This window comes from Astatotilapia calliptera, chromosome 15, assembly GCF_900246225.1.
Source record: "Astatotilapia calliptera chromosome 15, fAstCal1.2, whole genome shotgun sequence".
NCBI lineage: Eukaryota > Metazoa > Chordata > Actinopteri > Cichliformes > Cichlidae > Astatotilapia > Astatotilapia calliptera.
In genome coordinates this window covers 37,609,681-37,633,445 of record NC_039316.1, presented here as the reverse complement: position 1 = coordinate 37,633,445, position 23,765 = coordinate 37,609,681, and the positions used below count along the sequence as shown (strand labels likewise).

The window sequence follows — 23,765 nt, the reverse complement described above, 5'->3', positions numbered from 1 at the left end:
CATCCAATAAAGGAATATTTCATATATCAGTCTACTCTTCATTCTATCAGAAACAGTTTTCACAGCTCGTACATTTTCTTTTTACACATATATGTAAGCATTGAGCCAAATCTAATGTTGCCAACATATTAAACGAACAATATTTCTCTTATATATAATACATCCGTATACACACTGTCAAAGATACTTGTCTTTGACTGAAGATTTAAGGTGATAGGAAATATAAATAACTGCAACTTGAATCTTTGACCCAGAGTTCAAGCTCACTGCTGTAATACAGGGAGTGCAGAATTATTAGGCAAATGAGTATTTTGTCCACATCATCCTCTTCATGCATGTTGTCTTACTCCAAGCTGTATAGGCTCGAAAGCCTATTACCAATTAAGCATATTAGGTGATGTGCAACTCTGTAATGAGAAGGGGTGTGGTCTAATGACATCAACACCCTATATCAGGTGTGCATAATTATTAGGCAACGTCCTTTCCTTTGGCAAAATGGGTCAAAAGAAGTTTTTGACAGCTCAGAAAAGTCAAAAACAGTGAGATATCTTGCAGAGGGATGCAGCAGTCTCAAAATTGCAAAGCTTCTGAAGCGTGATCATCGAACAATCAAGCGTTTCATTCAAAATAGTCAACAGGGTCGCAAGAAGCGTGTGGAAAAACCAAGGCGCAAAATAACTGCCCATGAACTGAGAAAAGTCAAGCGTGCAGCTGCCAAGATGCCACTTGCCACCAGTTTGGCCATATTTCAGAGCTGCAACATCACTGGAGTGCCCAAAAGCACAAGGTGTGCAATACTCAGAGACATGGCCAAGGTAAGAAAGGCTGAAAGACGACCACCACTGAACAAGACACACAAGCTGAAACGTCAAGACTGGGCCAAGAAATATCTCAAGACTGGTTTTCCTAAGGTTTTATGGACTGATGAAATGAGAGTGAGTCTTGATGGGCCAGATGGATGGGCCCGTGGCTGGATTGGTAAAGGGTAGAGAGCTCCAGTCCGACTCAGACGCCAGCAAGGTGGAGGTGGAGTACTGGTTTGGGCTGGTATCATCAAAGATGAGCTTGTGGGGCCTTTTCGGGTTGAGGATGGAGTCAAGCTCAACTCCCAGTCCTACTGCCAGTTTCTGGAAGACACCTTCTTCAAGCAGTGGTACAGGAAGAAGTCTGCATCCTTCAAGAAAAACATGATTTTCATGCAGGACAATGCTCCATCACACACATCCAAGTACTCCACAGCGTGGCTGGCAAGAAAGGATATAAAAAAAGAAAAACTAATGACATGGCCTCCTTGTTCACCTGATCTGAACCCCATTGAGAACTTGTGGTCCATCATCAAATGTGAGATTTACAAGGAGGGAAAACAGTACACCTCTCTGAACAGTGTCTGGGAGGCTGTGGTTGCTGCTGCACGCAATGTTGATGGTGAACAGATCAAAACTCTGACAGAATCCATGGATGGCAGGCTTTTGAGTGTCCTTGCAAAGAAAGGTGGCTATATTGGTCGCTGATTTGTTTTTGTTTTGTTTTTGAATGTCAGAAATGTATATTTGTGAATGTGGAGATGTTATATTGGTGTCACTGGTAAAAATAAATAATTGAAATGGGTATATATTTGTTTTTTGTTAAGTTGCCTAATAATTCTGCACTCCCTATATATCCTGAAATATATACATATATATATATATATATATATATATATATATATATATATATATATATATATATATATATATATATATATATATACATATATATATATATATATACATATATATATACATATATATATATATATATATATATATATATATATATATATATATATATATATATACATATATATTCGTATCGATATTGAACCGTTCGATACAGTGCTTTCGGTTCGGTACGCATATGTATGAACAACATAATTTTTTTTCAAATTTTTTTTTTTTCAATTTTTTTTTCAATTTTTTTTTTTGTGTCCCGTTTGGATCTATAGCCATCAGAATTGTTGTCTTGAGGCCAAGAAAGATGCCAAGAGGATTTATTTTAAGTGGATCATCATATTGGTCCATTTGATTGACCTTTATTATAATTATGAATTTATTTTATTTTCAGTTGCAAACGGGACAGACATGACTGTGGGATAGGACAGGGGGAAAGAATGAAAGAAAGAGGGGGAGAGAAAGAAAGAAAACCAAAGGGGAGAAAAAAAAAGAACAATACAAAATTTGTAATTTATTTTATCAACTTTCCTTCTGACGATGCTGTCTGTGTTGAGCGCTCAGTGAATCTGCATTTGACTACTCCGCCTAGGCTCGAGAGTGCAGCCTAGGCGGAGTAGTCGAACGCAGATTCACTGAGCACTCAACACAGGATGGTCAGAAGGAAGAGCGCAGGGCAAGCTAGCGAGACAGAAGTGGACCTCCCCACCCTCATTCAGATCTGGCGTTTGGAATTATTTTGGTTTTCATGTGACGTATGACCCTGAAGGTAAGCGAGTCATGGACTAAAGTAAAACAGTATGTTGGATGTGCCATGCAATGCTCAATTACATGGGTGGGAGCTAGTGTGTTAGCGCAGTTAGCTCGTTAACGTGTTGGCCGTCTAGCCCCTCTGTATAGGGTAGCTCGTTAACGGAGATTTGCCGTGTTGTGGCGTTAAGGTTATTTCAACGAGATTAACCTGAAAGCACTAGTGGGAACACAACAAATATGACTGCACATTTACACCGACATCATCCTAGTGCAAAGACAAAAACAAGCATGCATGCTACAAACTTTAGCCGAGTCATTTAGACAGCTGTTAGCACAGGATTCTCCTTATGGAGACCTGATATGTTTAATATGCTGCTGAGAATATAGCCCAGAAGAAACGGATAGTATAGCTTTTATTTTGGAAAGAGACATTTCTCTGTAATAAACTCTCTTTTCCAAAGATGAGTGATTCCTCAATCAGATACAGGGCTCGCAATATCGCTAGCCCGACGTCCCGGGGCTATCTCTCCCCTGCCTGTCGGGCTATTGTAGGAAGGAAAAATATATGTCAATGCTTTTGCATTCTTTCAGAAATGTAGCTGGGTAATTATGTCATTGGGTGAGCCACTGTCAATATGTGACATATTGAAATCGTGTTTGAATTTGCGCTTGTTTTTTTGCAATCGCGCGAACTGTGTATAGAGAGCGACAGCACTGATCTGTGAGTGATGATAATTTGTGCACCAATTCCTCTGACATCGTCTTATTAATTGTTAGCTTACTATGCAAACATGACAAGTGAAATCTCCCGCAGCTTAAACATGTGAGAGGTTGATCGCGCAGAGAATCGCTGAGCTTATGTGAGTGCGGCAGGATATATATTTCACTACGATGACCTGGATGATTGAGAACCTTCACAGACAGATATATATTTTAGTTCTGCTGAGCCAAATAAGACAGGTCAGGGTGAAGAAGTGACAGCCAAAGAAAAGCTTACCACAAAACGGAGAAGTTATGACAAATGAGACTATAAGGCAAAAAGAAAGTGCAGCTTTATGGTTTCATGGACAAAAGAATTTCTGTGGCTGCAATATGACGAGCTAAAAAACAACACGCACAAGGGTTAGGGCTAAATTTAAAAACTGTACTTTTGTGTTAAAATATATATTTATAATTTTAATAAATGACAAATTAAAAAGGCATGAACATTTTTTTTTGTATCGAAAAAATATCGAACCGTGACACCAAAGTATCGAACCGAACCGTGAATTTTGTGTATCGCTGCACCCCTAATATATACATATATATATATATATATAAAACACCCAGCACGCCCCTGCGGGCGGTTTATCCCTCAAGCTCGGGTCCTCTACCAGAGGCCTGGGAGCTTGAGGGTCCTGCGCAGTATCTTAGCTGTTCCCAGGACTGCGCTCTTCTGGACAGAGATCTCCTATGTTATTCCCGGGATCTTCTGGAGCCACTCGCCTAGCTTGGGAGTCACCGCACCTAGTGCTCCGATTACCACGGGGACCACCGTTACCTTCACCCTCCACATCCTCTCGAGCTCTTCTCTGAGCCCTTGGTATTTCTCCAGCTTCTCGTGTTCCTTCTTCCTGATATTGCTGTCATTCGGAACCGCTACATCGATCACTACGGCCGTCTTCTTCTGTTTATCTACCACCACTATGTCCGGTTGGTTAGCCACCACCATTTTGTCCGTCTGTATCTGGAAGTCCCACAGGATCTTAGCTCGGTCATTCTCCACCACCCTAGGTGGCATCTCCCATTTTGACCTCAGGACTTCCAGGTTATACTCGGCACAGATGTTCCTGTACACTAGGGCTGCTCAATTAATCGAATTTTAATCACGATTACGATCTGGGCTTTCAACGATCATTAAAAATGACTGAGCCGATTATTAGCCCCTCCCTAATTTATCCGCGACACCTTAAAGGCCGGTCCGTGAAAATATTGTCGGGCATAAACCGGTCCGTGGCGCAAAAAAGGTTGGAGACCGCTGATTAAGAGGACCCGAGGGAAGCTCGGAAAGCTAAGCAGAAGTTATTTGGAGAGTGACTGCCGTTGGTTGAAAAGAGAGTTAAAAAAAAAAAAAAAAACTTCAGTGGTGTTGCACACTATTTTATATTATTTTTTTAAAGTCATTGTTAACCCTTTAAATCCGGTCAGAGCAGCACGCTCCGTTTTGCGTAACTATTTTTAAATCCCTGTAGAATCTGAACCGTGTAAGCTAGCGCAATAATTTGTTTTGCATATGAAACCGGAGGAGTTGTACTTACATCTGATGCCATCAGCTTGTCCTCGGTCACGGTTTCGTTCCACATATAGCTTTGCAAAAATTGCATAAAAAGCGCTTGCAGGAACAAAAACATAATATTCCAGAAACACGTTTTGCCGTTCCTATCAGCTGTTCGTAACACTTCCCACAGTGAAATGATGCACATGCTGTTTTCTTTGCAAATTTGCATCATAGGATTGTTTTTTGTTTTTCCTGCAGTATATAAAAATTGCTGTATCTCCAAAATAAAACTATGAAGACACTCAAAATAAATTTCCTGTTGTTGTAAACTATTTTTTGCAACTTTATTGTATTTAAAGTTTTGAGGGATAAGCCTCTTAAATTTCTCCAAGTAGAAATATATGTAAACAAAACAAAAGCGATTTTCAATTTTTTTTGTAGTTTATTGCACTTTTTTGCAATTTATGTAATTACTATGCACTTAATGCATACATATTATTAAAATATGGGCTATAACAGTTGTATTGATGTATAGCAACTTGAAATGCTCCCACAAATGGCACTACAGCATGTAAAAAAAATAATATAAGCTCTGGTGGACTTGGTTCTATAGTAGGTCTTAAAGGGTTAAATAAATATCGTCAAATAATCGTGATCTCAATTTCAGTGAAAATAATCGTGATTATCATTTTTGCCATAATCGAGCAGCCCTACTGTACACTATGCCGGCCACTTGGTTATGGCGTTCCATGTATGCCTTGCCTGCTAGCATCTTGCACCCTGCTGTTATGTGCTGGATTGTCTCTGGGGCATCTTTACACAGCCTGCACCTGGGGTCTTGCCTGGTGTGATAGACCCCAGCCTCTATGGATCTTGTGCTCAGAGCTTGTTCTTGTGCTGCCATGATTAGTGCCTCTGTGCTGTCTTTCAGTCCAGCTTTGTCCAGCCACTGGTAGGATTTCTGGATATCAGCCACCTCCTCTATCTGCCGGTGGTACATACCATGCAGGGGCCTGTCCTTCCATGATGGTTCCTCGTCTCCCTCCTCTTTCTTGGGTTTCTGCTGCCTCAGGTATTCACTGAGCACTCGGTCAGTTGGGGCCATCTTCCCAATGTATTCTTGGATGTTCGTTGTCTCATCCTGGACTGTGGTGCTGACACTCACCAGTCCCCGGCCCCCTTCCTTCCGCTTAGCGTACAGCCTCAGGGTGCTGGACTTGGGGTGAAACCCTCCATGCATGGTAAGGAGCTTTCTTGTCTTTATGTCAGTGGCTTCTATCTCCTCCTTTGGCCAGCCTATTACCCCAGCAGGGTACCTGATCACGGGCAGGGCGTACGTGTTGATGGCCTGGATCTTGTTCTTACCGTTCAGCTGACTCCTCAGGACTTGCCTGACCCTCTGCAGGTACTTGGTGGTTGCAGCTTTTCTAGCGGCCTCTTCATGGTTCCCATTCGCCTGCGGGATCCCCAAGTACTTGTAACTGTCCTCTATGTCTGCAATGTTGCCTTCTGGTAGTTCAATCCCCTCAGTTCTTTTTTTTTTTTTTTTTTTTTTTTTTTTTTGGCCTGTCCCGTTTGGCTCTTTTGCCATCAGAATTGTTGTCTAAAGGCAAAGAAAGATGCCCAACAGATTTACTTTACCAAACTGACCATCCCAGCCTTGCCGTAATGGTCCATTTGATTCACCTTTTATTGTTTATTTTATTTTCACTTACTGAATACGGGACAGACTTGACTGGGGGAAAGAAGGGGAGAAAGAAAGAGGGAAAGAGAAACAGCTGAGAAGAGGGACGGGGGAGAAGGGCAAAAAACAAAAACCAACAGAACGGGCAGAGAAAAAAAAATGCATATATCAATCACCTGGATCACCTGCTGAGAAAGAAAAAAGAAAGCAAGCAGAAGAGAACAAGAGTAATAGAATAAACAACATCACAATGATATATGGGAATATGACAGTAAATACTAAATGTTAAACATTATTGTGCAGCACATAAGATCAACAGAACACAGTGTGCTTTGAGGTAGGAGCCAAAAAGGACGCGCTTGTTTTTTGTTTTTTAAAAGGTTCCTTCATGTAATGATCTGCTAGAGGGTGTGGGGGGCCACAGCCCCGTCCTCCAGGGCATGAAGCAGGTGTGGAGGAGATCAAAACTCCAGACATCCAGAGGCCCCCAGAACACAAGAGACCAAGGAAGACCAACAGAGGGGCAGCTGCGCCACTGTCCCGGAAAGAGCTGAGGAGAGTCCCAGATGAGGGCTCACTCAGCAGCCGCGGAGCAGAAGCCAGGGGGAGTTGCAGTGACGCACCCGTGAGCTCCGCCGGCAGCCAGCTGCGCCTGAGTGACCGAGCCCCAGGCCGAGAGGCCGGGGGCACCCCACCTCCGAAGTAGCCCGAGCGAGCCCCAGGCTCCAGGCCCCGATAAGCGGCCGCCAAGGAGTGAGCCGGTGTGTACCTGGACGCCCATCCCCGGACACAAAGAACCACCAACGCACCGATGTCTGAGGGGGTCCGCCACTGGCAGGGGAAGTGGTGGTAGGGGGAGATAGGCCTCCAAACCTTGGAGGGCCTGAGATGTCCCCAGAGAGGTGGCGCCTGACACCCAACCTGACATATAGACACAGACATACAGGCACACACAGATACAAACATCCATTCCCACCCTCATGCTCTCATATGCACTTACTCCACACTCAACCAACGTGGAGACAGACATAAAGAGACGTTGTACACACGATCACACTCCCCAAGCGTACTCTACAAACCGGGTCTAGGTGCCCCCGCCCCTGGAGGGGGGAACTGCACCCAGACCCAGGTGGTGTTACCCTTTTCCCTTCGGTGGGGGGAGGCAGACCGCCCCGACTCCGCAGCAGCAGGAATGCTCCACACTCCAGACCGCAGTCGGACGGCCAACTCCTCCTCCTAGTCCTAGCCCCCCTGCTCCAGCAGGTCGCAGAGAATGGGGGTGAGAGAAGACTCCAAACCTCCCTCCACCCGCTCATTGTAGTGTTGATGCATGTGTGTTCTAAGGTGCATTTAAAACCCAGGAGGGCTTGGAGCTACCTGCCAGAGAGCAGCAGGTAAGCGCATGGTCCCTCCTGCTAGCCCTCAATGTCTACGTGTATTTAAAATTGAGAGGTGGGCAACGATGCCAGGGGTGGGGTGTACACCCTGATGGTACTTTGGACTCCGTGTATCGTGCCCACCCCCAAGATCCTATATGTATGTGTAATGAGAGTGTGAGTAATGTGAATGTCTAAGTTGTGGGATAAAATTGAGGCAGAGGCAGCCAGAAGGGGACAGAGGGGGGGGGGAGCCTCCTCTGCACCCTGGTGACATACCCCTACTCCAAGGCCCTGCATGTGTGGGTGGTTGTGGTGGAGCGGGAAGAGGGAGGCAGCTGGAGATGGGGAGGGAAGGAAGGGAGGGGCAAGTGACCCCTCCCTGGGGCCAGCTCCCCCGCTCACCCCAGTAGGCACCCCCATACTCCGCGACCCGCCAGGGAAAGGGGGCCCAGGCCCATCCAGACCAGGGCCCAGTGCAGCAGCGCCGCCCGGCCCCACAGAGCCCGGGACAGTCCACCCAACCCCACCACAGAGAAAACTGCACCCACCCCACCATCCACTCATCTTCCAGACTACATAAGACAATAAACACCCAGGCTGAGATCTTCCTCCACCTCTCCTGTATCTCCCCCTCCTGCAGAGGGAGCTCCTGAGGAGAGGAAAGCTCCTGCAAGATGTGACAATCTCCCCCACCAGTTGAAGAGCCCCCCAGGTGGCTCGACGCACCGGCGGCACCCTGCTCCAGGGCTGGGCCCCCATGCACCCACCCGCCCACAACCCCGGCAACACACCAACCAGGACCCAAGCCCCCGAGGCCCGGTCCGGGTCCCAGCCCAGAGACGGAGCGCCCCCAGAACCTCACGCCCATCCCGGACCCACCCAGGGGCAGCCAGGCTACCAGGTCAGTAACCCACGTCCGTCAGCACAGACCCTCCCCTAGCCCCGCTGCACGCAGCCGCGAGGAAACAGTCACCTGAGAGCCAACAGAGCCCCTAACCGGACATGACCGCTACCCCGGGTTGAGCCCCCCAAGGAAGATGCCTCCGGGGAACCCCCCGACGCCCTAAGCCTGTCCCTACCCCTCAATCCCCTCAGTTCTGACTACCTTCCCTCTACCTTTTGTTACCACCCGACTACACTTCTCCAGTCCGAACGACATTCCAATGTCATTGCTGTATAGCCTGGTAGTGTGGATCAGTGAATCGATGTCTCGTTCACTCTTGGCATACAGCTTGATGTCATCCATGTACAGGAGGTGGCTGACAACTGCTCCGTTCCGTAGTCGGTATCCGTAGCCAGTCTTGTTAATGATCTCACTGAGGGGGTTCAGGCCTATGCAGAACAGAAGTGGGGACAGAGCATCTCCTTGGTAGATCCCGCACTTGATGGTGACTTGTGCTATGGGCTTGGAGTTGGCCTCTAGTGTTGTGCGCCACATCCCCATTGAGTTCCTGATGAAGGCTCTTAGGGGCCCATTGATTGTACAAGTCTAGGCATTCCAGTATCCAGCTGTGGGGCATTGAGTCATAGGCCTTCTTGTAATCAATCCAGGCAGTGCACAGGTTGGTCAGTCTGGTCTTGCGGTCTCGGCTGATTGTTCTGTCTACCAGTAGCTGGTGTTTTGCGCCTCTGGTGTTCTTGCCAATTCCTTTCTGTGTCCCGCTCATGTATTGACCCATGTGCCTGTTCATCTTAGCCGATATGATGCCTGACAGGAAGAAATATGAAGGCATGCCGGCTCGGACGTCGCCCGGATCAACAAGGTCTGCGTCAGGTGTTGAGGAACCAGGACACCCTGACGAAAAGTGGGCTACTGGAACAAGAAGGCATCGGTGGGCAAGAGACGAAAAAACACACACACACACACACACACACACACACACACACACACACACACACACACACACACACACACACACACACATACATATATATATATATACATATATATATATATATATATATATATATATATATATATATATATATATCAACACCTATGCCCTGCCCGTGATCAGGTACCCTGCTGGGGTAATAGGCTGGCCAAAGGAGGAGATAGAAGCCACTGACATAAAGACAAGAAAGCTCCTTACCATGCATGGAGGGTTTCACCCCAAGTCCAGCACCCTGAGGCTGTACGCTAAGCGGAAGGAAGGGGGCCGGGGACTGGTGAGTGTCAGCACCACAGTCCAGGATGAGACAACGAACATCCAAGAATACATTGGGAAGATGGCCCCAACTGACCGAGTGCTCAGTGAATACCTGAGGCAGCAGAAACCCAAGAAAGAGGAGGGAGACGAGGAACCATCATGGAAGGACAGGCCCCTGCACGGTATGTACCACCGGCAGATAGAGGAGGTGGCTGATATCCAGAAATCCTACCAGTGGCTGGACAAAGCTGGACTGAAAGACAGCACAGAGGCACTAATCATGGCAGCACAAGAACAAGCTCTGAGCACAAGATCCATAGAGGCTGGGGTCTATCACACCAGGCAAGACCCCAGGTGCAGGCTGTGTAAAGATGCCCCAGAGACAATCCAGCACATAACAGCAGGGTGCAAGATGCTAGCAGGCAAGGCATACATGGAACGCCATAACCAAGTGGCCGGCATAGTGTACAGGAACATCTGTGCCGAGTATAACCTGGAAGTCCCGAGGTCAAAATGGGAGATGCCCCCAAGGGTGGTGGAGAATGACCGAGCTAAGATCCTGTGGGACTTCCAGATACAGACGGACAAAATGGTGGTGGCTAACCAACCGGACATAGTGGTGGTAGATAAACAGAAGAAGACGGCCGTAGTGATCGATGTAGCGGTTCCGAATGACAGCAATATCAGGAAGAAGGAACACGAGAAGCTGGAGAAATACCAAGGGCTCAGAGAAGAGCTCGAGAGGATGTGGAGGGTGAAGGTAACGGTGGTCCCCGTGGTAATCGGAGCACTAGGTGCGGTGACTCCCAAGCTAGGCGAGTGGCTCCAGCAGATCCCGGGAACAACATCGGAGATCTCTGTCCAGAAGAGCGCAGTCCTGGGAACAGCTAAGATACTGCGCAGGACCCTCAAGCTCCCAGGCCTCTGGTAGAGGACCCGAGCTTGAAGGATAAACCGCCCGCAGGGGCGTGCTGGGTGTTATATGTATGTATGTATGTATGTGTATATATATATATATATATATATATATATATATATATATCTCATAATAATCTGACAATACATATATTATTGGCCATATTATATTTACATTACCACAGTGAGATGATTTTAGTCTCATGAACAACATTAGCTAATTGTTATTTACTAACTAATCTTGAAAAGGCTGTTCAGCACAGAAATGAAACCCAACAATCAGTTTTACAGTCCCGTGGTCTCAGCCTCAGATACTCAACTAATCAATGTGATGTCATGACTGGAGATGGACCGATCCGATATTACGTATCGGTATCGGTCCGATACTGACCTAAATTACTGGATCGGATATCGGAGAAAAATAAAAAATGTTGCTGCTACGGAGTCGGGGCGGTCTGCCTCCCCCCACCGCAGGGAAAAGGGTAACACCACCTGGGTCTGGCTGCAGTTCCCCCTCCAGGGGCAAGGGTACCTAGACCCGGTTTGTAGAGTACGCTTGGGGAGTGTGATCGTGTGTACAGCGTCTCTTTATGTCTGTCTCCACGTTGGTTGAGTGTGGAGTAAGTGCATATGAGAGCATGAGAGTGGGAATGGATGTTTGTATATGTGTGTGCCTGTATTTCTGTGTCTATATGTCAGGTTGGGTGTCAGGCGCCACCTCTCTGGGGACATCTCAGGCCCTCCAAGGTTTGGAGGCCTATCTCCCCCTACCACCACTTCCCCTGCCAGTGGCGGACTCCCTCAGACATCGGTGCGTTGGTGGTTCTTTGTGTCCGGGGATGGGCGTCCGGGTACACACCGGCTCACTCCTTGGCGGCCGCTTATCGGGGCCTGGAGCATGGGGCTCGCTCGGGCCACTTCGGAGGTGGGGTGCCCCCGGCCTCTCGGCCTGGGGCTCGGTCACTCAGGCACGGCTGGCTGCCGGCGGAGCTCACGGGTGCGTCACTGCAACTCCCCCTGGCTTCTGCTCCGCGGCTGCTGAGTGAGCCCTCATCTGGGACTCTCCTCAGCTCTTTCTGGGACAGTGGCGCGGCTGCCCCTCTGTTGGTCTTCCTTGGTCTCTTGTGTTCTGGGGGCCTCTGGATGTCTGGAGTTTTGATCTCCTCCATACCTGCTTCGTGCCCTGGAGGAAGGGGCTGTGGCCCCCCCACACCCTCTAGCAGATCATTACATGAAGGAACCTTTTAAAAAAACAAGCGCGTCCATGCTCACAGGTGTACACACGGGTGATCACACCCACAAACTACACCCTTTTTGGCTCCTACCTCAACAGCACACTGTGTTCTGTTGATCTTATGTGCTGCACAATAATGTTTAATATTTAGTATTTACTGTCATATTCCCATATATCATTGTGATGCTGTTTATTCTATTACTCTTGTTCTCTTCTGCTTGTTTTCTTTTTTCTTTCTCAGCAGGTGATCCAGGTGATTGATATATGCATTTTTTATTTCTTTTTTTTTCCTCTGCTCATTCTATTGGTTTTTGTTTTTTGCCCTTCTCCCCCGTCCCTCTTCTCAGCTGTTTCTCTTTCCCTCTTTCTTTCTCCCCTTCTTTCCCCCAGTCAAGTCTGTCCCGTATTCAGTAAGTGAAAATAAAATAAACAATAAAAGGTGAATCAAATGGACCATTACGGCAAGGCTGGGATGGTCAATTTGGTAAAGTAAATCCATTGGGCATCTTTCTTTGCCTTTAGACAATAATTCTGATGGCAAAAGAGCCAAACGGGACAGGCAAAAAAAAAAATAAATAAATAAAATGTAATCCGATCCATTGAATATCACGAAAGCACCTCACAAAACTTGCAACACGCCGTAACTCACCTCAGAACGTTAGCACGTTGGAGCAGTATGCATCACGTGATAGAGCGGCTGTGGCATGCGGGACCTGTCGGTGGTCTGGATAGCATTTGGAGCTTCGCTAGCAACCCGGCATTTCATCTCCGACAAAGTTATCCCCGAGAGAAGTAAAGCAAGTGTGTAAGTCCATCTCTGAATGTTTGTAAAGCATTCCTGCCTTAAGCTTAACAAGCGATATATGGAGTGACTGCCTCTTCTTGCTGCTACTTCAATCATGAAACTGCTTAATGATCAGCTGATCGGCTTTTCTGTCGCGAGTCCATCTCTCTTGTTTGTTTTTGGCCCACTTTGCACCAGAAAGAGGAAACCAGCGGCTGAACAACAGCAGCACGTTTAAGCTTGATAAGCTGTTGTTAGAATTTATTTAATATTACTTTCTACACCAGGATCTTTTTCTACGTAGCTGACGGCTGGTAACTGTGCAGGGGCGGATCTAGCAAAGTTTAGCCAGGGGGGCCGATAGGGCATTAACAGGGAAAAGGGGGCACAAAGACATACTTTTCTTTCTTATTCTCATTTAAAATGTCTAGCTTTTAATAAATAATTATCCAAATCTTACACCCAAAGTTTTAATTTGATGTAAAACGAATAGAAGTCAATTACTGTATATAGTGACTATTAAGTCTAATATATATACCCTAGTAAGCTATAGTACTTTTTCCTTTGGGAAGGTACCATCTGTGCAGTCTGCAATTTTGTTGAAGAAAGATGTTGAATCTATTTAATATTTCTTGAAAAATAATTGATTTCTGTGCATTTTTTTCACACTGCATCAAATTAAGGTTGATTACGTCGATTAAGCATCATGAGGTGGAGCGTGAGGGGTGGTTACTTATTTTTTATTTATTTATTTTTGTTGTTGCTGGGAGTTGGAACCCTATTAGTTAGGTTGCTTAATATTTACGCTAAGTACTAAATACCAGAATAGGGAGGATGGTGTAGGTTTAAGTTTATTAGATTGATCAGTATTGCTGAACTATGAATTTTTTTTTTTTTGTATACAGGTATAACAGAATAGCTTTAGTGTAGTTGTTGTTTTAAACTTGAGTATGAACTTATACAAAATGCAGCAAGATATTTAAAAAAACAGTTTTGTTGATTAAAAAACACTATATCGGATTCATATCGGTATCGGCAGATATCCAAATTTATGATATCGGAATCGGTATCGGACATAAAAAAGTGGTATCGTGCCATCTCTAGTCATGACAACAATGAATGACCAACAAAACATTTTTTCTCCTTCATTTCTGTCAAATAAAGCTGAATATAACGTTTCTCGCGGTTAGTATCATGGTTGCTAGGCAACCTGAACAGTGCGACGGAGGCTAGACCGTCCCATTTCACAAGCCTCTCACTTCCGCACTTCTTGTACTTGTAGTACGCACTGTACATAGTACGCGTAGTGCGCATACTTCAAACGTGCAGACCCTGAATTGGGACACAGCCAATGTCACAATAGAAAGGTATTCGGTCGTTAAGTGATGACGTGACGAATCTTACTTCCGGGCCTAAAGTAGTCTGCGTTTAATATGGCTTTTGTGTTGTTAACATGTTTAATGTTTTATATTTTCTTCTATTTAATCTCAAAAAGTTCCTAAAAAAGTCAGTGATCACTGTTGCCCTCCCTCGGCTTTTATTACCGATAATCATTTATTTAAGCTCAGTTTTTAAAACCTTAGGATGTAACTACAGCCCAGCCCATTCAAGGTTCAAGGTCCTTTATTTGTCACATGCATAGTTATACAAGTATAACACACACGCTCCTGGACATGTGCAAAAATATATATATATTTTATATATATATATATATATATATAATTAGTATATACATTGGCTGAATGTGCAGTAGTAGCAGCAAGCAGGTGAATTCTGTACATTAATATGAATAGACATCTGACTATTTTACAGGATAGACAATTTAAACCTATTTAAAATTAAAGGAATTTGGAATGTACATTGTGCCTGGGTTTAGAGTGTCTGGAAGAGAGTCCTGTCTCAGTCAATTATAGATGATGTGAGAGGGCGGGTGTGTGTGTTTAGGGCCCGGATGGCTTGGGGATAGAAGCTCCTCTTGAGTCTCTTGAGTCACGATGTCATGTTCTGTGTGAGGATGCTCTCCACAGCGCCTGCATAGAAAATCCTGAGGATCTTTGGAGAGACCCTGAACTTCCTCAGTTGTCGTAGGTGATACAGGCACTGCCTAGCCTTTTTGGTCTGGACCTGAATGTGGGCAGCCCATGTCAGGTCTGAGGAGATGTGGACACCAAGATACTTGAAGGACTGCACCCTCTCCACTGGAGCTCCATTGATGATAATGGGCTTGTAGTCTCTGTGCTGACCCCTTCTGAAGTCCACCACCAGCTCCTTGGTCTTGCCGACGTTCAGCTGGAGGTGGTTGTCCTGGCACCATGATGCCAGATTCCTCACTTTATCCATGTAGACTGCGTCATCGTTGTTGGAGATGGCACCCAACACCACTGTGTCGTCAGCAAACTTCACAATGATGTTGGAGCCATGGGTGGCCACACAGTCTGAAGTGTAGAGGGAGTAGAGCAGTGGCGAGAGGACACATCCCTGAGGTGCTCCTGTGTTGATGGTGATGCTTTTGGAGAAGCACCTGCCCACCCTCACCACCTGAGTTCTGCCAGTGAGGAAGTCCAACACCCATGCACATAGACAGCTGTTAAGTCCCAGATCCCTGAGCTTTGTGAACAGTCTGCAGGGCACTATTGTGTTAAATGCTGAACTGTAATCAACAAAAAGCATTCGCACATAGTTACCCTGTTTCTTGTCCACGTGGCTGAGAGTGGTGTGTAGGACGCGGGCGATGGCATCCTCTGTGGATCTGTTGGATCGGTAGGCGAACTGCAGCGGATCTGTGGTGTCTGGGATGGAGGAGGAGATGTTCTTCAGCAGCCTCTCAAACACCTTCATTACTACCGAGGTCAGTGCAACTGGCCGGTAATCGTTCAGGGATGAGGGTTTGCTGTTCTTGGGCACAGGGATGATGGTGGAACTTTTTTTAAGCATGTGGGGACCACAGACTTCGCCAGGGACTCGTTGAAGATGTAAGTGAACACACCTGCTAGCTGGTCAGCACAGCAGCGCAGCAGACGGCCGGTGATGCCGTCTGGCCCCGCCGCTTTCCTTGTGTTCACTCTCCTCAATGCCGCTCGGACGTCATGCTCCGTGATGCTGGTCACCGGTCTCTCGCTGATGACGTCACTGTCCTCGGTAGTCAGGCGGTAGATAGCATTAGCCGCCTGGCTAACCTCGAAACGGGCGTAGAACTGATTCAGCTCGTTGGTGAATGCAGAGTTGGCGTTGATCGGCGCAGTGTCCCTGGCTTTGTAGTCCGTAATGGTGCGTAGTCCGTGCCACATACTCCGTGTGTCGCCCTGGTGGAAGCGGGACTCCACACGTTCCCGGTACCGGCGTTTGGCATCTCTCACCGCGCGCCGCACGCCGTATGAGGCCGCTTTGTAGGCGCTCATGTATGGCAGCAGTATATGAATATGCAGCAGTATATGAATGACTAACCTCGTATTGTGGATGGATTATCTCAGTTGTTCTCCTGGCTGAAGCATCCTGCCATGCAATTACATTTGTTCCTGACCACCGAGAACACTCACGTTAACTTTTATCGAGTGGAAAAAAAGTTAGCTTGTTTATATTATGCTAACATAGCTGTGTCGCTAGCGGTCACGTAGCACATCATTATATACCAGCTAGCTAAACTTCAGTAACCCTACAAACGTCACTGCTGTTTCGTTTTCTGTCTTCATTTATGTTGGAAGTGATAGCAGAGCTGTACGTTTGAATTGTTTCCAAAACCCCGCCGTCAGGACATGCTATATTGTATTTAGATAGAAGCTAGCGAGCTAACTTCCTGCTAACTTCTAACTCCATTAAATGTCATAAATTCCGTTTTCATGGATGCTTGGATGTTAAACTCAATTGTTACACCTGGTAGAGCAGAACGCTGATCATTTTATTAAAGATGTAAGACTTTAGATAGTTTTTCAACTCTCAGTAATACCATAGTAATCGTTTGATATATGGAGCTGCAGCAGAGTTTAGGCCCAGACACGGCTGGTGACGTCAGACTTAACGACCGGATAGTAATCATCCACAACTATTTTCAGAAATAGTTTAAGGATTCAGAAAGTTTATTCATGCAGGCCCATATGACAGAGAATGTGCATCTTCTTTTTGTTTTCATATTTTAATTTATATTTAAAAGGAAAAAGCTGAAAATTTAAATAGTTAAAAGTTGAAATGTGAATAGTTGGTTTTTGTATTATATGATTTATTTATTACATTTTATGTGAATAAATAAAAGTATATTTATGGTGGCCCCTAGAGACAAAGCACGTACAAACTTCAAACACGTAAAAACTCAGAAGCACATAAAAACTCAAAACACGTACAAAAGACAACAGTATGCTCCAGGATGCTAGGCGCAGTGTTGAACTTTTGTTACCCTAGTGCCAGCAAGTACCAACAACCGGATTTGGTGTGTGGTAGTAACAGGTAAATGAACATTTTTTTTAAATTATTTGAATATATATGAATGCTTGTGTATAAATACACAAATAATACACATATGCTTTCAATTGTGTAATTTAAGTGATCTAGGTAGCTCTGTTTTGGAAGTTCAGTTAACGTTAGAAATGTGTTTTGGAATTTGTACGTGTCTTGTCTCTAGGGGCCACCGTATACATTTATATATAAACATATATAAGTAAAACAACTTTTTTTTACATTAGTAATTCCTTTTGTGCATAATTTTATATTATTGTTAATAATAAATTAATTAAAGCAACCAAACAACCTGAAGATCTGGTTCGGAGCCGAAAGATTCGGCTCTTTCAGCTCGGCTCACTAAAAAGACCCGGAAATCCCATCACTACTAGCATACCTATCTGGCATACTTACAGTTTTTACGCTTGCATGGACCTCACGGTCAGGGGCGCCGTAAGGGGGAGAAAAGTGATGTCTAACTAGTAAACAGTAGACTAGTCAACTAGTCTTTTTTTAGTATTAAAATTATTACAATAATTAACCGTCACAATAATCAGGTTGCTTTATTTTTGGCAATAAAAAATAAAATCCAGTCACCCTCTGACCCAGCCGCCCCCCCCTCCTTATTTCATGATTTGGGTTGGTCCAGGTGCACCAGACGGAAGAGTCTCTCCATTGAAAACTTATGTCCAGTTTCAAAAAAGAAATTAAGATAGGTGGAAATTAAACTCATAACAAAGTCCATATGAAAGAAACTGCTTGACTTTCCTAGTATTAGTTAGCTTACTTCATTTCTAACAGAAAATAATGTGTTTGTGTTCCTTTAGCCAACGTGTAATTGGTGCAGGCAGATCCTCCGCACATATGTTTAATCACTAATCTGACGACCTGGTGCCACGGCAAACCTCTGGCTCAGCTGTCCCACGCATCTCCCCAAACTCACACTCATGACAGTGAACCAGCCCCACTGATATCCGAAGAAATAGGTGAGTTCAGGGTAATGTTTTTTTTCTACACACTATAAGCCAGTGTGTATTGCTCTGGATATATTTTGCACACTGCCAATGATTGTTAGGCATATAAATATATATATGTGTATATATATATATATATGTGTATATATATATATGGGCACGGCACCCGTGCCCATGACTGACTTTGTCAGAGTGCATTTCCCCCACCTATAGCCTATAGCTCAGTGGAATAATGTGAAATGCCTCACTTGTTTGCATGAGTGCGTCCTCGTGCACTAGACAAACAAAACAGGGAACTCCCTATGAGTGACATCTAAATCACTGAGATTCAATCGATCCCACTTTATTAAATTGAAGTTTTCAGCCATGAAAGCCTTTAAACTTGTAGCAAATGTAGCAGAAAAATGGTCTTTCTCTTTTGATCTATAAGCCATTAGCCCTTCTGAATTTAGGACAGAAAACACAAAAACGCATTCCCGGTTGAAAAATTCAAACCTTGGTTTAAAACAGGATATTAGTCATCCTTAGCATTGGTCTTCACCAGCCTGAGCGTTCGACTCATCCTGGTGACCGGAATGCATTTAAAATGCCAAATATTCCCAACTGCACACCTGCTGGAGGTATTGGAAAGCATAAAAGGAAATGAGAAATGAAATAGAAACAGTTTCCATCACAGGATAAATAACTTGGAGAAAAGGTTATATGAGAATTACACTGAAAAACATCAAACTAGACCTGCAAATGTAAATTTTCTTTTAATCCACTATGACCAGTTTTAAATTTCTTGCACTGAGTTGTTTCAGCTTCCTGTCACCTGCTTGCACTGTTACAAGATTAATTTCTTAATCCTTCCTAATACTTTCACTTGCAGGCATTTTTAAGACAGGCAAGTGGCTTGCCCACTGCATGGCTGTTCCAATATTAATTGACTGCTGACAACTTTTTCTCATTGATGTAATGGATTCTCCAGATTGACTGTGAGCAGACTCGTGATGCCATGTAAACTATATTGTAAAGGCTGGGGAATTAACCATGATGTATATGATCCCAATTAGTACTTATCACCATTACTTTGAGCACTGCAATCCTGTGAGGAGGATTTAAAACGATCATTGTCAGTCAGTTTGAGGGAAGTTGAAAAGTGACGCTGTCTCCTGCCCATCAGTCGGTCAACTTTAGCTGTAAGAGATATGGGGGGAAAAATGCATCGGAATAAAATGTGGTGTTAGTGCGAAAGGATAAGTCAGCATTTTCTTTCACTGTGCTGTGGCTTAATAACGTTGAGCTGCTGTGGCTGAGGGTGATGATTAGATGCAAAGGTGAAAATCTAAGATGGTGGAAAAACTAACAAACCAATATATATTCATGAGGTTAATTAGAGGATGTGCTATAATGATGCCTTTTTGTTATTGGGTTCTTTGTCAAATGGAAACTGGCACTAAAAAGTGTCAGATTGCAAATCAATGCCAATTATATCAATATATTATGAGTCAATAATATTTTTTGGTTGGTTTGTGATGTTGCTGAACTGCTGTGAATTAAAGATAACATGAGTCGTGGTGGCAGCTTTTGGGTAAATATGCACAAATTCATAATGTTGGCTGTCAGTTGTGGATCTCTTTCCGGCGGCGACCAAGACAAAGAAGTTTTCATGAAAAAAAGCATAATAACAATAGAAAGAGTTCATTTCTGTTAGTAAATTGTTCACATAATGAGTACTTGGAGGAAAACAAAGCACATTTTAACCATCACGAAAGCCTAATCATAGCTCGCAGAGCACAGCGTTGCTGCTAAAACGGTGTATTAATATCACGGATATCACATTTTGTGAAGTGATTTAATTGTAAGTAAATAAATACAAGATTAACATTTTAGTCAGCATTTCGACGTATTTGTTTAAGATTTGATTATATTCATCATGCAGTAAATAAAACGGCGATACTTTATTTCTGTAGCTTTTTCTTTTTCTTTAAGCATCTCTGATTCCTCGCAGATGTTAAATTAAGCCATTAATCAGATATGTTTCTGGTGGAGGTGGGAATTTTAAAATAAATAAAACACACGCTGATTGCTCACTGATTTACTATTGTGTTTCACAATTGGTGTTGTTATATCACTTTCAACCATCAAGTGGCTTGTAAACCAGCTCATGCCCAAATCATGCACGCGAGCAGCATTTCAGGGCTGTATAATCACCTTGCTTATTATTCAGAGTAGTCTATCCAGTGTTGATTAATGCTTCTGAGCAAATATGTACAGAGGGCCTGGTTAATCTGCAGCACTGTTTTAATCAAGTGGACCTTTGTTTTTGTCCAGCCGTCTAGTTTGTCCAGCAGACGTAGGCTCTCACACGGTCGTTACGTATCGCTCACAGCACAGAATTTCTGCAGAGTAAAATTTTTGTTTGGCTTGACTGCTTTCTACTTCCACCCACTCTCCTCTGTAACATCACCCTTTACCTCTTCCCTTACTCATCTGTCTGTATGTTTCCTCCCTCCTCTGTTCGGAGACTAGCCACTAATCCTCGGAGCATTTTATCATGCAGTGGTGACAGTGGGTACTCCTGTCAGCTGACCTGACCCCAGCGGACCTCTGCCGCTATCGACCAAGTGACCCAGTGTACTGCTGAGGGAAAACAACATTTCCTGCAACTGCAGAGGGGTCCCCGAGCAGCGAGAGAGGAGCCGGCAATGTGACTGACACAGGGTGACAAACACTTTGAACTCAGACAACAGGAAATTAATGCATGGAGCGCCGCTCAAGGCACAGCGCATTGCATGCGGCACACTTAAATTGACACGTCTATCCAGATGACACATGTTGATACTGTGGCTGTGGCCTCAGTTTCACTTGTGAGTCTCTGCATCTGGTTCTCCTCCAATACTGCTGGCACACTGGCCACATAAAGACAGGCCCTGCAGATACTGGAGCCGCCCTGTGAATACAAATGTAAGTGGCTTAGTCTTTTTTTTATTTTTTGCATCCAAAAACAAATCTCAATATGGCATCAGCAACTTGAAACTCAATGTGAAAATAGGATTGGCATTTGTGCTACTAAATGACCCCATTTAAAATCACTGAATGCAGGGGTTGCAGTTAGCTTGTGTGGGCAGTGATGGTATCTGTTATTTTAGCCTGGGGGGGGGGGGGGGGGGTTCTGGAATTTAAGTGCTTAATCTTGTCTGCCTACTGAACCAAAAAGAAAATCTGTTTGTTAGACTACATCTACGTGATGGTGTCTATTTTTTAAACTGCAGGTTTTGTGTGGAAGCAAATTGTGTCCTGTTGTAGGTGGTTTCAGTGGCGACATTAGCCATCAATGAAACAAGAAGGTATAAATAGATTCATCTCACCTTCTTCCCCCTATTCCAGTTGAGCCATTGAGAACACTGGGTATCAAAGTCAAAACATGGTTGTTTGCATGGCTGCTATGTCCACTAGTCCACATGACTTCACAGCCACACAGTATCCGATCTCCAGTGGCCAAGCTAACGTACAAGGGCAGAGACTCATTTTACTGTTGGACACAAAACAAACAGAGACATTTCCCGCAATTCCTGAAAAGGGACATCAAAGGTTGCGCCCAAAGTGCAGATGTGTTAAAGAGTATATACCTATACCAGTAAGCTTTTATGCATTCGATTACCTAAATTTCCTGTATGCCATGCCCACACCACTGTTTTAGATAACTGGTGTCAGAGCTATGTAGTATGAACATGCCTTTACACTTTTCCACATGATTTCTTCTTCCTGATCTTAATCTCAATATTGCACTGCTGACATACATAAATATTTGATTTTTTTAACGTTTCGTTCAAGTTGCACCAGCCTGACTGCATTTAAAGCACAAAAAATTCAGCCATCCAGCTGTTCTTCCTTTATCAGCCGAAGAACTGACTTCACCGAGCTACCCAGTCACAGCTGTGAGCCATAACGTCGAAGTGAGTCGTAATGTGGTTCATACTTGATGTCACCTTCAAGCTGAAAAGCCCTGATGTACTCAAGACAACACAACCATCGAGCATCTGTTGGAATCCCCCAGGCTCTGCTTTAACTTAGTTGAAGAGTACATGTGCAGCGAGGAAATATTGCATTTCCCCAAAAGCCAGACAGCAAAATGAACATTTGCCATAATGATTGCATTACAGTGTAGGCTTATGCATTTAATTACAACATCAGGCCTGAGTCGCTTATTAAAATGATATGAAAGCGAGGACCTTTGCAGCCAGGCTGTACACAAAGGGTAAAACTAATCAATCAGGTGGAGGCACGAGCGTATTCCATTACACTTATTGAAATACATTCATAATAAAAGTCTATTTCCAGGGCTTTTGCTAGAACATGTAATAGGCACCATTCATAGAGCTGAGTGTCAATACTATGATTATCACAAATAAGCGCAAAGTAATTTATCCTTCTGAATTAACGGAGAAATGACTTGGAAGGCGGAAGCGTGCCTGACATTAGACCATCTGATCATTTATGATTGTTGGGGATCTGAAACCCCAGCTCAGGTATCATTAATTGCTTGTCCTCCCTTTTTCAGTCAACATAATGCTTTTCTCTGTTCCTATCTGCAATGTGATCCATTGAATCTGAGATGTAATTTACATGATTGACAAGACATTTTATTGTCGTTTCAGACATAAGAAGTTTAAAGAGAGGCTTTAAAGGTCATGCCAGTAATTTCATCAGCTAAGAAATGTACTGTGGGTAGATTTCAGGGCTTTCCTCTAAGGATGCAACAATGGCACTGCATATAATAGCACCATCCAGCCACTAGCAAAAGTAATGTGTTGGGCTTGGTTTAAAGTACAGAAACGACTCGGACACCCTTTATTTATATTCTTGTACAATGATGACAATTGAAACATTTCACCAGTGCCATTCTAAACTGTGGCCCTTTACTTTAAGGTGTATTTGCACATAGTCAGGCAACAAAGTAGCTCCGTGTGCCGTTATTGGCCAAGAGTAAAACGAGAAAACAAAAGATGTTGATATGAATCAGAGAAGTGCGATGGATTCCTAGAACTGCATTCTCATTTTAATAAAATGAAATCAGATTAGATCTCACAACACTTCACTCATGCTATATTGAAACTGACCTACAGTTCAGTCGACATTAAATTATAGAGCATACTGTATATTCATTTTCTCTGATGGCTTTATTTGTTCTTGTTTTATTGCTTTAGGTCAGACTATTCTGCATTTGAACACATGAACTAACTGATTATTCATTAATAAAACAAGTGACCTGAACCCAAATCATTTCATAAACAACTAAATTTCTTTGCTTTTTCAACACTTGTTGGGCATACTCTGAAAAATACAGGCTGCTTTGCTTGTATGGAAAATCCTTTCTCTTTCTGTTCTCTTTCACAGCAAAGAGAAGTGGAGCAAGCTGTGCGTTTTGCTCTTATAACCAGATATTTGACTAAGACAAACTACTACACAAATAGGACAATGACAACACAAAGGCAATCCGAGTAATATGACAA

The 23,765-nt window shown here is 44.1% G+C and overlaps 1 long non-coding RNA gene across 1 annotated transcript; it reads left to right on the top strand.

Annotated features, from left to right (window-relative positions):
• Positions 1-2,447: 2,447 nt before the first annotated feature.
• Positions 2,448-20,848, top strand: LOC113007047 (uncharacterized). The gene is made up of 3 exons (XR_003269842.1): positions 2,448-2,478; positions 18,121-18,279; positions 20,813-20,848. It is a non-coding gene; the product is annotated as an uncharacterized LOC113007047 (long non-coding RNA).
• The last annotated feature ends 2,917 nt before the right edge of the window (positions 20,849-23,765 follow it).